The 12,500-nt window shown below is 37.5% G+C and overlaps 1 protein-coding gene and 1 long non-coding RNA gene across 3 annotated transcripts in view; one reads left to right on the top strand and one right to left on the bottom strand.

Annotated features, from left to right (window-relative positions):
* Positions 1–12,500, top strand: part of LOC136840043 (uncharacterized) — a 104,013-nt gene that overhangs the window by 17,526 nt on the left and 73,987 nt on the right. The window contains exons 1-2 of one of the 2 annotated variants that reach the window (XR_010853514.1): positions 4,805–4,934; positions 6,178–6,255. This is a non-coding gene — a long non-coding RNA (uncharacterized lncRNA). Of the gene's footprint in view, positions 1–4,804; positions 4,935–6,177; positions 6,256–12,500 lie in introns of those variants that run through there. The other variant, XR_010853515.1, reaches the window with a different exon arrangement.
* The window catches only part of LOC136840038 (peroxidase-like), a 61,323-nt gene that overhangs the window by 46,808 nt on the left and 2,015 nt on the right, over positions 1–12,500 (bottom strand). The window lies entirely within an intron of this gene.

The raw sequence follows: 12,500 nt of genomic DNA, 5'->3' as shown, positions 1-12,500 counted from the left end.
GCCTCTCCGTTTAAACCGACGAAAAGGCCGTCACGAAAAAATGCCATTACTAAACACCGAAACGAAACAAAAGTTCATAAAACACTAAAAGTAATTTACGATGCGACTCCGGGGTCGTAACCCCCTCTGTGTCGCTCTGTAAATGGAATCTCGGTTTATTGCTTTTTTGTTCGAGCCAAGGTCTATGGATGTTGCTGTTAGCAATGGTGCTATTGCTGTCATCAGTGGCATACCTCGTTAAAGGTGGGAGTTAGTGTAGGGTTCGACTCGAATTCAAGGTCGTATTGAGATGACGAAAAGATTCGTGATTTGACTAATTTTTATTTTTATTTTTGAAAAAGTATAGAAACATCAAATAACGTCACATTAGCCAAGTTTCTGGAATCCATTAGCCAAGTTTCTGGAATCCATTAGCCAAGTTTCTGGAATACAGGGTCGTGTTAAGATGCTCTTTCGAAACGTATCCCTAATTAGCTAACATATTTTTTAATTGAAAAACTGAATAAAACGTCTTTCTGGAGAAGAGCATAAATGGAGAAATTAAGTAAGCCGAGGGAGAACGAAGAAGAATGAATGAAAATCGGAAGGGAGAAGCGAAAGAAAATGACAATAACTCACTGGAAGTATAAGCCACAAAAAAGAGATGGGAGGCCGAAAGATCGGAGATGAGAGAACAAATAAAGATGAAACTTGAGAAGAAAAAATTTAAAAAATGGATACGGAAAAATGAACAGAAAGATTAAAGGTCGACAGATCGGAGACTGAAGACGAACGAGTGAAGTTGGAACCGAAGAAGCAAAAAAAAAGAGAGAGAGATGTAGATGGAAGAAGCAACAGAAAGACGATAAGGAGAATGCCCGGAAAGTGAAGGTGGGTCTGGGAAAATCCAGTATAGCGGGTAGAAAGGAAAGGAAAGAGAAAGGAAGGCAAAGAGAAGGGGTTAAAAGTGAAACGATTTTTTTTTTTATGTTTTCTAGTCGCCATTCATAATCCTAAGTATGGTTTCATATTTTCTGAACTCTCTCTCTCTCTCTCTCTCTCTCTCTCTCTCTCTCTCTCTCTCTCTCTCTCTCTCCAGCTGTGAGATTCTTCTTGGCATAATCATCAGGACTTGTAGAAGTCTCTCTCTCTCTCTCTTTCTCTCTCTCTCTCTCCCTCAGCTGTGAGGTTCTTGGCATAATCATCAAGACTTGTAAAAGTCTCTCTCTCTCGTTGAGATTCTTTTGAAAGAGAAACGTAAGGAGTAAAGTTTCTCTCTCTCTCTCTTCTCTCTCTCTCTCTCTCTCTCTCTCTCTCTCTCTCTCTCTCTCTCTCTCTCTCTCAGCTGTGAGATTCTTCTTGGCTTAATCATCAGGACTTGTAAAAGTCTTTCTCTCTCTCTCTCTCTCTCTCTCTCTCTCTCTCTCTCTCTCTCTCTCTCTCTCTCTCTCTCTACTGTGAGATTCCTTTGAACGTAAACATGAGGATATGTAGTTTTCCTACTGTAAATTCCTCTCTCTCTCTCTTTTTCTCTCTCTCTCTTAAACCCGCCCCCCCCAGCTGTGAGATTCTCCTTGGCATAATCATCAGGACTTGTAAAAGTCTCTCTCTCTCTCTCTCTCTCTCTCTCTCTCTCTCTCTCTCTCTCTCTCTCTCTCTCTCTCTGTATCAAATTGTGACTCCACGTCGCCTAAACTTGTTGATATTTTGAGCAGGATAGCAAAGCATTTCTCTAGCATATCAAGGCTAAAATTACTTAATGTTGTAACTGTTAATGGTCAGACTGTAAACTGTGAATTAGCTCAGCGTTGTTCCACCCCTTCTTCTGCTGATCCGATCAGTCAGTCACGATTAAAACACGAACTGGATTTGACCGGTTCAAAGCGGAAATGGAAAGCAAAAAAACCTTTGGCATCGCGTGGATGAATAGGATAGTTTTTTTTATATTTATAATATTTATTTACACAAATGATGTCATTACTCTTGTAAATAGTCCTTGTACCACCTCTTTGTCCACCTTTCCCCACACTTACTTTGGCGAGGGCAATAACACTTTTTGTAGTACACGGCTGGCGAATATTCATTCACTATCATACACTGCTGAGCGTTGGAAATCTCATCTGCTTCTGTTTTCCCTGATTTATAACTTTCCTTTCTTCAAGAGGCTGAAGATATGTCGGTTCATTGATTGAGTGTTTTTATTTTTTTAATTTTAGAGGTTTTCACCCCATAGGGGGTTAGTGCCGTCAGTGCACCTCACGGGGTACACTGTAGGCTTACTAAAGGTTCTTTGCAGCGTCCCTTCGGCCCCGAGTTGCAACCCCTTTCATTCCTTTTACTGTACCTCCTTTCATATTATCTTTCTTCCGTCTTGCTATCTACCATCTCCTAACAATTATTTCAAAGTGAAACTGCGAGGTTTTCCTCCCGTTACACCTTTCAAACCTACCTACTCTCAATTTCCTTCCCAGCGCTGAATGACCTCATAGGTCCCAGTGCTTGGCCTTTGGCCTAAACTCTATATTCCATTCCATTTCTGTAGAGGTTTTTGGAGATGGTGAAAAGGTAACCATTAGGCGGACTGTTATTACTTATTATAGAAAGAAACGTATCCATAAGACGGCCTGTCATTACCTATTATAGAAAATACGTATCCATCAGACGGACTGTCATTACCTATTATAGAAAAACAGACATATTTCATGATCAGTAATGAGAAAAATTGCCGAATTTCATTGCCAGTAATGTAAAGACATTGAGTGTCATTGCCAATAATGTAAAGACATTGAGTGTCATTGCCAGTAATGTAAAGACACTGAGTGTCATTGCCAGTATTGAGAAAAAAGTTCAGATCATTAGCCAGCTTAAGGAAAAATGTTAGATTCTATTCCATTGAAAAGTATCTTTCCCTTAATCTTTTTTTCCTTGCGTAAAAAAATTGAAACCAGATACTTTCATGTATTATACATTCTGGTTCTTGGCAGTCCTTTGCTATCTTTCCTGTACTCCTTTCACGACGACGTTTTCTTTTTGTTTATAATGCAACACGTATTATACTTGATTAGGTGCACCTCGATATACCCAGTTACCTGTACTTACCTGTAACTAATTGCCATGCGCTTGGAGAGAAAGTAGACCGACCACTGTCATGAGACTCGTGAGAGAGAGAGAGAGAGAGAGAGGGAGTCTTGCAAGAAATCTTTTGAAGAGTTCCTTTTACGAAATCTCTTTAACAGCTGAAATGCCGAGAAAGCTCTGTAAAGAGATTACTTCCATGAATTCCCTTTGAGGGGAGATCTTATAGGATATCTGGTTAAGAGGAAACGGAACTCTTCTATTTAAAATGAAAAGATATATGTATATATATATATATATATATAATATATATATATATATATATATATATATATATATATATATATATATATATTATATTATATATAAATTTTTTTGCTAGCATCATTCGCAGTGTTTTTTGGATAAAGGTGTACAAATGCTTTTGCCGATGAGAGAGAGAGAGAGAGAGAGAGAGAGAGAGAGAGAGAGAATCTTATGAATGTCGTTTGATTGGTTTCACCCCAGTAGGATAAGGATTACCTCGCCAAGGCTTCTCCCCTTAGATGGTGCATTTAAATTCTAACAGGCTAATGAACTCTCAATTCTAGTTTCTCTTCTCTCTCTCTCTCTCTCTCTCTCTCTCTCTCTCTCTCTCTCTCCGATATAGTTGTGAACTTGTGGCTCGACCATTAGTCGACTGACAGCAAGATATATAATTCCCTGCCTTGATCAACAGCTGCATACTGCCTTTTAGGGAACGTGTCCATTCGTCTCTCCTCGTCCGGTTCGAGAACTGAACGTGTGTCCCTCAGTTGGGCCTTTAAACGCTTGCCGTCGTCCAACCCGGATCGTGTATACTGGACAGAAAACCACACGTTTATCAGATGAAATTTTTAGTGTCGCAAATAACCCATATGGTATAATCACTTGTAAAATGTTAAATATTGACTGAATGTTTCAGATAAAAAAGCTTATCTCTTGATTATGAAGTTACTACCCTGACACCTGTAGAGTAATACATTTACCCCTTTGTTAAAGAAGTAATAGTGTATGAATAATTCAAATGAATAATCTCGGTGTTTCTCAGATATGGATTATTTACTGGTTTGTAGTTCATTAAATTGTCTTAAATTATTTAAACATTTTGGTTTGAGTTCATTGGATATTTGCCGTTACTTATCCTTATATTGGACTCATGACAATAATAGCTGTCCAGTTTATTGAGCTTTCTGCAGTTGGTATCTTTTGTTATATTTTTACATGCACGACAAATAATTTTTTGCATTCATCATCATTAAAGTAATTTCCCCGTAGGGGGTTAGTGCCGTCCGTGCACCTCTTGTGGTGCACTGTAGGCATTACTTAGGGTTCTTGGCAGCGTGCCTTCGGCCCCCAATTCCAACCCCTTTCGTTCCTTTGACTGTACCTCCTTTCACATTCCCTTTCTTCCTTCTTACTTTCCACCCTCTCCTAACAACTGATTCATAGTGCGACTGCGAGGTTTTCCTCCTGTTACACCTTTCAAACCTTTTACTGTCAGATTTCATTTTCAATGCTGAATGACCTCATAGGTTCCAGTGCTTGGCCTTTGGTCTAAATTCTATATTCAGTTCAATTCAATTGAAGTAATTTAAATAGTAAACAGTAAAAAATTAGTATTCGACTGTTACTGCCATCTACCGGTCAGTGGACGAACGACTGCAGGGACCCTGGAAGAAAGAAAACTCAAAGCCAGCCCCAGACTTCTGTTTTAAGCGTAAATCTCTCGTTGCAAGAGCAGGCTCAGCAGGGCATGTGTCATTCAATTACCGGCTGTAAAGAATACAGCAATAAGTGTGAAGTTCTTGGGCGTTTGACTGTTCTACACTTATAGCGCTTTGTTCATACGTTTTTTGTGGGTGAGGCTCATTAATCTTTGAACTTCTTGTATGTTTCTGCTGCCTTGCTAATTCTGTTGAAATTTCGATTTGTTCTGCCTTTTCAATGATTGGCTAATTTTTTGCTTTGTCGGTTTGTTTTTTCTTGTCAAGGATTGTTCACTTGCTTGATATTGCTTGCTCAGTATTTGTATGCATTTCCGCAGCATTTTTTCTCCAAAGACATTTCCATTTATGAGTAAAGTGCCGTCATTCTCTTAGATTTTACAGCCACACTGAAGCCTTATGACCATAATGCCGTCAGTGCACCTCGTGCGGCACACTGTAGGCATTACTTTAGGTTCTTTGCAGCGTCTCTTCGGCCCCTTTTACTGTACCTCCATTCATGTTCTCTTTCTTCCATCTTCCTTTCCACCCTCTCCTAACAATTGGATCACCGTGCAACTGCGAGGTTTTCCTCCTGTTACACCTTTCAAACCTTTTTACTGTCGATTTCCGTTTCAGCGCTGAATGGCCTCATAGGTCCCAATGCTTGGCCTTTGGCCTAAACTCTATACTCAGTTCAGTTCTATTCAAAAACAAGTGGTAAGGAGCTTTACTCTTTTAGTGCACTTAAATGTTACAAGCAAGTGGTGAGGATCCAATCTGGCTTACGGTAGACATTGCTTGCTTACATTTTGAAATCTCAAAAAAATAAAGCCTCGGTATTTTAGATAAACTTTAGAGAAAATTTGCTTTGTTTGAGAGTTTCTATGAAGCAGATTAATTAATATTGCTAAATAACAGTTATTAAAGTAAAACTCTTAAGTAATATTCAAATTGAAATATAATTTTGATAAATCTCCAACATTCATAGTAGAATTAAGTCTCGAATTATCGCAGTTCTTAATCATTAGCCTTTACAATTAAGATATGTTTATATGTATGGTTATGTATATATATATGTGTGTATATGTATATGTATATGTATATATATATATATATATATATATATATATATTATATATATATATATATATATATATATATATATATATATATATATATATATATATATATATATATATATATATATATATATATATATATATATATATATATATATATATATATATATATATATACACTTACACACACATCATGTAGATATAAGATTTCCAATCATAGTTTCAGAGAACTTAAACTTGCTTTGTATTGTACCTTGCGTCACTAAATGGAATACTCGAAACCTTAATTTAACTAACCATTTTCACTTTCTCTGCAGGCTCCGGTCGTCTGGACAGAGGGAGCGACGTTTTGAATCACGAAACCTTCGATTAGGCAGCTTCCACCCGAATGAAAGGTTAGCTCTGGGTTCGGGTACTGTAATTGGACGTTCCAAGAATATATTGCATGCATGATTGATGTCAATATGAAGGTAGTTTTTTTTATGGAAGCTAGTTATGTTTTCAGTCGTTGAAGAGAGAGAGAGAGAGAGAGAGAATATATTGCATGCATGTTTGACTAACTTAGTTTTTATGGAAGATAGTTTTGTCCAATCGTGTGGTGGGGGGGAGAGAGAGAGAATATATATTGCATGCAGGTTTGATGTCAGTATTAACTTAGTTTTAATGGAAGATAGTTTTGTTTCCAATCAGAGAGAGAGAGAGAGAGAGAGAGAGAGAGAGAGAGAGAGAGAGAGAGAGAGAGAGAGAGAGAAATATATTGTATGCAGATTTGATGTCAGTATTAACTTAGTTTTTATGGAAGATAGTTTTGTTTCCAATCGGGAAGAGAGAGAGAGAGAGAATATTGCATGCAGGTTTGATGTCAGTATTAACTTAGTTTTCATGGAAGATAGTTTTGTTTCCAATCACACACACAGAGAGAGAGAGAGAGAGAGAGAGAGAGAGAGAGAGAGAGAGAGAGAGAGAGAGAGAGAGAGAGAGAGAGAGAGATTCCCTTGTAATGCAGGCTCTTTTTTCCTATTACTTCCCAAATGAAGATTTACCATCATTCTTTTGGCCAAAGACATGTAACATTTATCCTGTCAAATGGCCATTAGTTAGTTTTCCATTAGTTGCGTTTGTATACAAACACAAATAAGGCCATCTAAGTCATTTGCCTGACCCACCAACGTGGTTCATACTCAAATGGTGCTTGTATTCACAAACAAACAAAACCAAAAGAAACAGGCCTCCCGGATCATTTGTCAAAACCGCCAGCATTATATAAAACATGCTTATCCGTCAGTGAGCGAAACCCTTCTACGCTAACCTTGGGTCCATTGTTCGCGTCTACGACCATTCCAGCGGTTAAAACGTTCATCGGTGTATTATGCATGATTTCCTCGGTGTAGCTTTGTTGCATCACCTTTTCTGGTTCACGAAAAGGTATAAACACGCTGGGTGAACTCATTTTTTCTGGTTCAAGAAAAGGTATAAACACGCTTTGTTGCATCACCTTTTCTGGTTTACGAAAATGTATAAACACGCTGGGTGAACTCACCTTTTCTGGTTCAAGAAAAGGTATAAACACGCTGGGTGAACTCATTTTTTCTGGTTCAAGAAAAGGTATAAACACGCTGGGCGGAATCACCTTTTCTGGTTCAAGAAAAGGTATAAACACGCTTGGTGGAATCACCTTTTCTGGTTCAAGAAAATGTATAAACACGCTGGGTGAACTCACCTTTTCTGGTTCAAGAAAAGGTATAAACACGCTGGGTGAAATCACCTTTTCTGGTTCAAGAAAAGGTATAAACACGATGGGTGAAATCACCTTTTTTGGTTCAAGAGAAGGTATGAACACGCTGGGTGAAATCACCTTTTTTGGTCCAAGAGAAGGTATGGAACACGCAGAAATCACCTTTTCTGGTTCAAGAAAAGGTATAAACACGCTGGGTGAAATCACCTTTTTTGGTTCAAGAGAAGGTATAAACACGCTGGGTGAAATCACCTTTTTTGGTTCAAGAGAAGGTATGAACACGCTGGGTGAAATCACCTTTTCTGGTTCAAGAAAAGGTATAAACACACTGGGTGAATGATCTAATACTTACCCTTCCAGTTACCTGGTCTGACATTATACTTTCCATCGGAAGCAGGTTCCAAGTGTCGTATATAACACTGTTATGATGCCTGCTAGCTGTGTAGAATACTGACTTATAAACTTTTAAATCTCAAACAGTTCATAAATTCCTTTTATAATTGTTTAGTCACATTTAATGTTAGATGAACTTGGCGAGAAAGGAGTGTAAACTTGAAACTTCCTGCTTCACCGGATTTGGTAACAGTTCTGTATTGGAATTTTTTTTTCATGTCAAGATAATCTAGACAGGCTGAATACTGACCGACTGGTTCTGTTTAGCATCAGAGACTGGAAAAGGGCCAAAGGTCTCGTTATATTCATTAAGTGAAAGGATTCTTTGGAAATGCCAGTCGTTCAGAAGAGGATTGGTAACTACAAATATTTCAGTGACTTCACATAAACATTGATTTCTTAACTTCAAAGATCTTTCTCTCACCGAACTGATTTTTCTGTACTGTGTCCTACTGAGAAAGTGTCGTATTAATTTAGCATAAATACAATTTGGTCATTAAAATTAGTGCCAGAATATCCATGAACTAAATTTAAAGTATATTATCCTTATTTGATGAACGTTACAAACAGAACTCTTCTAAATATACGAATCACTTTCTTGCATGTTTAGACTGAGGGAGAAAAGAAGCATTTGTTCCATCAGCTGAATTATTGGCTTAAATGCTAAGAGTCTGTTTATTTCAGGATAAAAATTAGTCTGTTTACTTTAGCCTTCCCTGAGGTAGGCATTGCTGTGACGAGCTTATTTGAAGCAGAATATATAGTGGATGAGAGAGAGAGAGAGAGAGAGAGAGAGAGAGAGAGCACGCGCTAACCCTCTCCCATCGTAGTGAAGTCAAGTGATGTCTGTCTCATTAAGAATGCTTCATTATCTCGTGTAACACAGTAACTTAAGGAGTATATCAGGCTTCCATATTGGGTGTCCATGGTACACCAGGTTCCTCGTTGTTTCCATTTCCTCGGCAATTTTCATGTCTCAGACAAGGCCCTGTTTTGGTAATCAGGTCTTGCACTGCACCAATCCTTCAGTTACTCCATTGAGAGGGATGTTTGAAAGGGTGGGAATTTGGAGTGGGAGGACGGGTTGGGGGGGAGAGGGGGATGGTTTAGGCGAATCTCGGTTTGTGTGGGTAGAAGGGTGGGGAGGAGAAAGGTGGGGGGAGGCCTAGAAGGTAGGTGGTTGCACCCAAGTGAGGCTTAACAATGCCGGATCATTACCTTTTGTTTCAAATGAGGTAACAGCAAGTTATCTCTTTTCCTCAGTGATTTTCTCTCTCTCTCTCTCTCTCTCTCTCTCTCTCTCTCTCTCTCTCTCTCGTTTTAATCTACATCATAAGTTTGATTTTTCTGATATCCTCAAGTGGAGATAAATGAGCATTTAATATTCTCTCTCTCTCTCTCTCTCTCTCTCTCTCTCTCTCTCTCTCTCTCTCTCTCTCTCTCTCTCTCTCTCTCGTTTTAGCCTGACTATTGTGAGGTTGAGATTTCTGATATTCTCAAGCGGGGATAAAAAACAACGTATTATCTCTCTCTCTCTCTCAAGAAAAACGTGTTATGGACTTTGCCCATTAAAGGATGGTGGGTCTGCTTCTTCACAAAAGGCAGACTAGAAAATCCTTTCTAAAAATGATAGCATCTCCTTGGTCAAGCGGATCTGATGTATCATGGTGATAATGACTGTAAGTGCTTTAGGTCTGATCAGCTGGCCTGAGCTTTATTTTTAATGCTTTTGTCATATTCGTGATGAGGGGAGACCCACCGATGTCTTTGGTGTGAGCGCCGGAAGTAGTTTTTAATAATAATAATAATAATAATAATAATAATAATAATAAAAGGCAGGTTGAGAAACCCTGGGTCAACGGAGATCCTTCTAATATATATACTGTATATATATATATATATATATATATATATATATATATATATATATATATATAGATAGATAGATAGGTAGATACATGTATATATATAATATATATATGTTTATATATGTTTATGTATATTTGAAGAATTTGAGTAAAGCACAGTATAAAACATTCCAGTTGCATCCATAATTGCAGGCTGTCAGATCAGTTGCTAGGCATTAGGTATACTGGGAATCCCAGGCAAGTGGGAGGTCCGGTTATCAGATTGTGATTGTACTCACTTTCATTTTTTTTTTCTCTTTTTCATATTTTATCAAAAGTGATCGTTCTGAGCGTATTGTAAGGCAGTGTTTGGTGATAATAATAATAATAATAATAATAATAATAATAATTGTATGAAGCAGCGGAGGAGGAGTGGGAGTAGAAGTAGGAGGAGGAGGAAGAGGAGGAGGAGGAATAGAAGTAGGAGTAGGAGAAAGCTGAGGAGTGGGAGTAGAAGTAGGAGTAGGAGGAGAGGAGCAGGAGGAGGAGTAGGAGTAGAGGAGGAGGAGGAGGAACTGCTATAATGAAACGCACGAATGGAGAATGAAAGAACTGGAGCCAAAAAAAAAGTAAAAAAAAAAAGAGATGAATTTAATGCCCAGTAAAAGACTGCAAAGAAAGGCGTGACAAGAAAACAAAACAAAAAAAAAAAAAAAAAAAGAAAAGAAAAATGGACCGTGAAGGTGAGACTCTCGAGAGTTCTTTGTTCGCTCTTTTAAATCCTCTCATGGACCGTCGCCTCTCCCATTCGACCAAGATGGTCTAATTACTTCTCCGTTTTGAAGCTCTTGTTTGTAGGTAAAGGTCGTTCGTTTTCTTCAGTGGGTCGGACCTGTTGTGTTGTTCGGGTTTTTTAAGTTTTGGGGGCTTTTCTTTCGGAGGGGTGGAGAGAGAGAGAGAGAGAGAGAGAGAGAGAGAGAGAGAGAGAGAGAGAGAGAGAGAGAGAGAGAGAGAGATCAGATGAAAAACCTGACTATTTCCTCCAGCCAGATTGGTGGGATGTGGAATACCTCGTCGAGCCCTTCCTCCATTTATTATAAATATATATATATATATATATATATATATATATATATATATATATATATATATATATATATATATATATATATATATATATATATATATATATATATATATATATATATGTATGTATATAATTTATATATTTATATTATATATATATGTGTATAATAATGACACCAAGTAATATAGATTTTTCCAAATAACTAAGTAAAATGTTACCTTAGAGAAAAAGGTGGGATCAGATTAAATGACCTATAAGAATCTGGTTTTGCTGGAATGCGTTTATTGCGGAAAGAGTATTAAAAAAGTCATAATTCAACTTCATAAGTCATCAGATTTTTTTTTTACTTACCATAAACAAAACGAAACACAATGAATTGTCTCAAGACCATTTACCATTCAAGCCCAAATGAATTGCCATTCTTCATATGCAACTGCAGAGGAATCATTCTGTGATCTTAAATAAATATAGTATCCATTAGTCATCAGAATTTCTTATCCACCTTCAACAAAACTAAGCAAAATGAATTTCTTCTTTGGGGGGTAGTGTCGTCAGTGCACCTTACGTGATGTACTGTAGGCATCACTTAAGGTTCTTTGCAGCGCCCCTTCGGCCCCTAGCTGCAGCCTCTTTCATTCCTTTTTACTGTACCTCCATTCATAGTCTCTCTCTTCCGTCTGACTTTCCATCCTCTCTAACAATTGTTTCATGTTGCAAATGCGAGGTTTGACTCCTTTTACGCCTTTCAAACCTTTTTACTGTCAGTGTCCCTTTTCAGCGCTGAATGACCTCAAAGGTCCCAGCGCCTGGCATTTGTCCTAAATACTATATTCTTTTCCATTCTAAAATGAATTTTCTCAGATTCATTTACTATTCAACGCCAAATGAATTGCCATTCATTCACACGTAATATATATATATATATATATATATATATATATATATATATATATATATATATATATATATATATATATAATATATATATATATATATACATATATATATATATATATATATATATATATATATATATATATATATGTTTTAATATATTCACACATAATATGTTTTAATATATTCACAGACCTTAATGTAATATTTTTTTTTTTCGATCGATACAACGCTCCCTAGCCCACCCTCACAGAAAGAAAAAGTTGGAAAGAAAAAGTTGTTTTCGAGATTGTTTGAAAGGGCACAGAATCACTCTCACCTTCAAGGATCTTACGCAAAGAATTGAGTCGCTATCCCTCTAGGAAATTGGTAATAATCGTGATGAGAGGTTTTAGGAAGTTCTCGGGTGAGGAGGTGAAGAGAACGTGTAGGCTTTAAATAGCACGTATAATCATTTACTAAAAGAAGACCTCGAGATCTTTCAAACTCAAGGAAAAAAAAGGAAAGAAGGGAGAGCCGTTAAGAAAGTAAAAGTTGTTGCTTTGTATCCCCAGAACAAGAAGTGTTAAGGACCTTATTTTCCTGGAACTCAGGTTATGTTTGATCAAGCAAGGTTTAAACTACACCCACCCGTCCCCTAGCAACCTACAACCCCTCTCTCCACACACACACACACACACACAC

This window comes from Macrobrachium rosenbergii, chromosome 7, assembly GCF_040412425.1.
Source record: "Macrobrachium rosenbergii isolate ZJJX-2024 chromosome 7, ASM4041242v1, whole genome shotgun sequence".
NCBI classification, from domain to species: domain Eukaryota; kingdom Metazoa; phylum Arthropoda; class Malacostraca; order Decapoda; family Palaemonidae; genus Macrobrachium; species Macrobrachium rosenbergii.
This window is presented reverse-complemented; position numbering and strand designations above follow the sequence as displayed.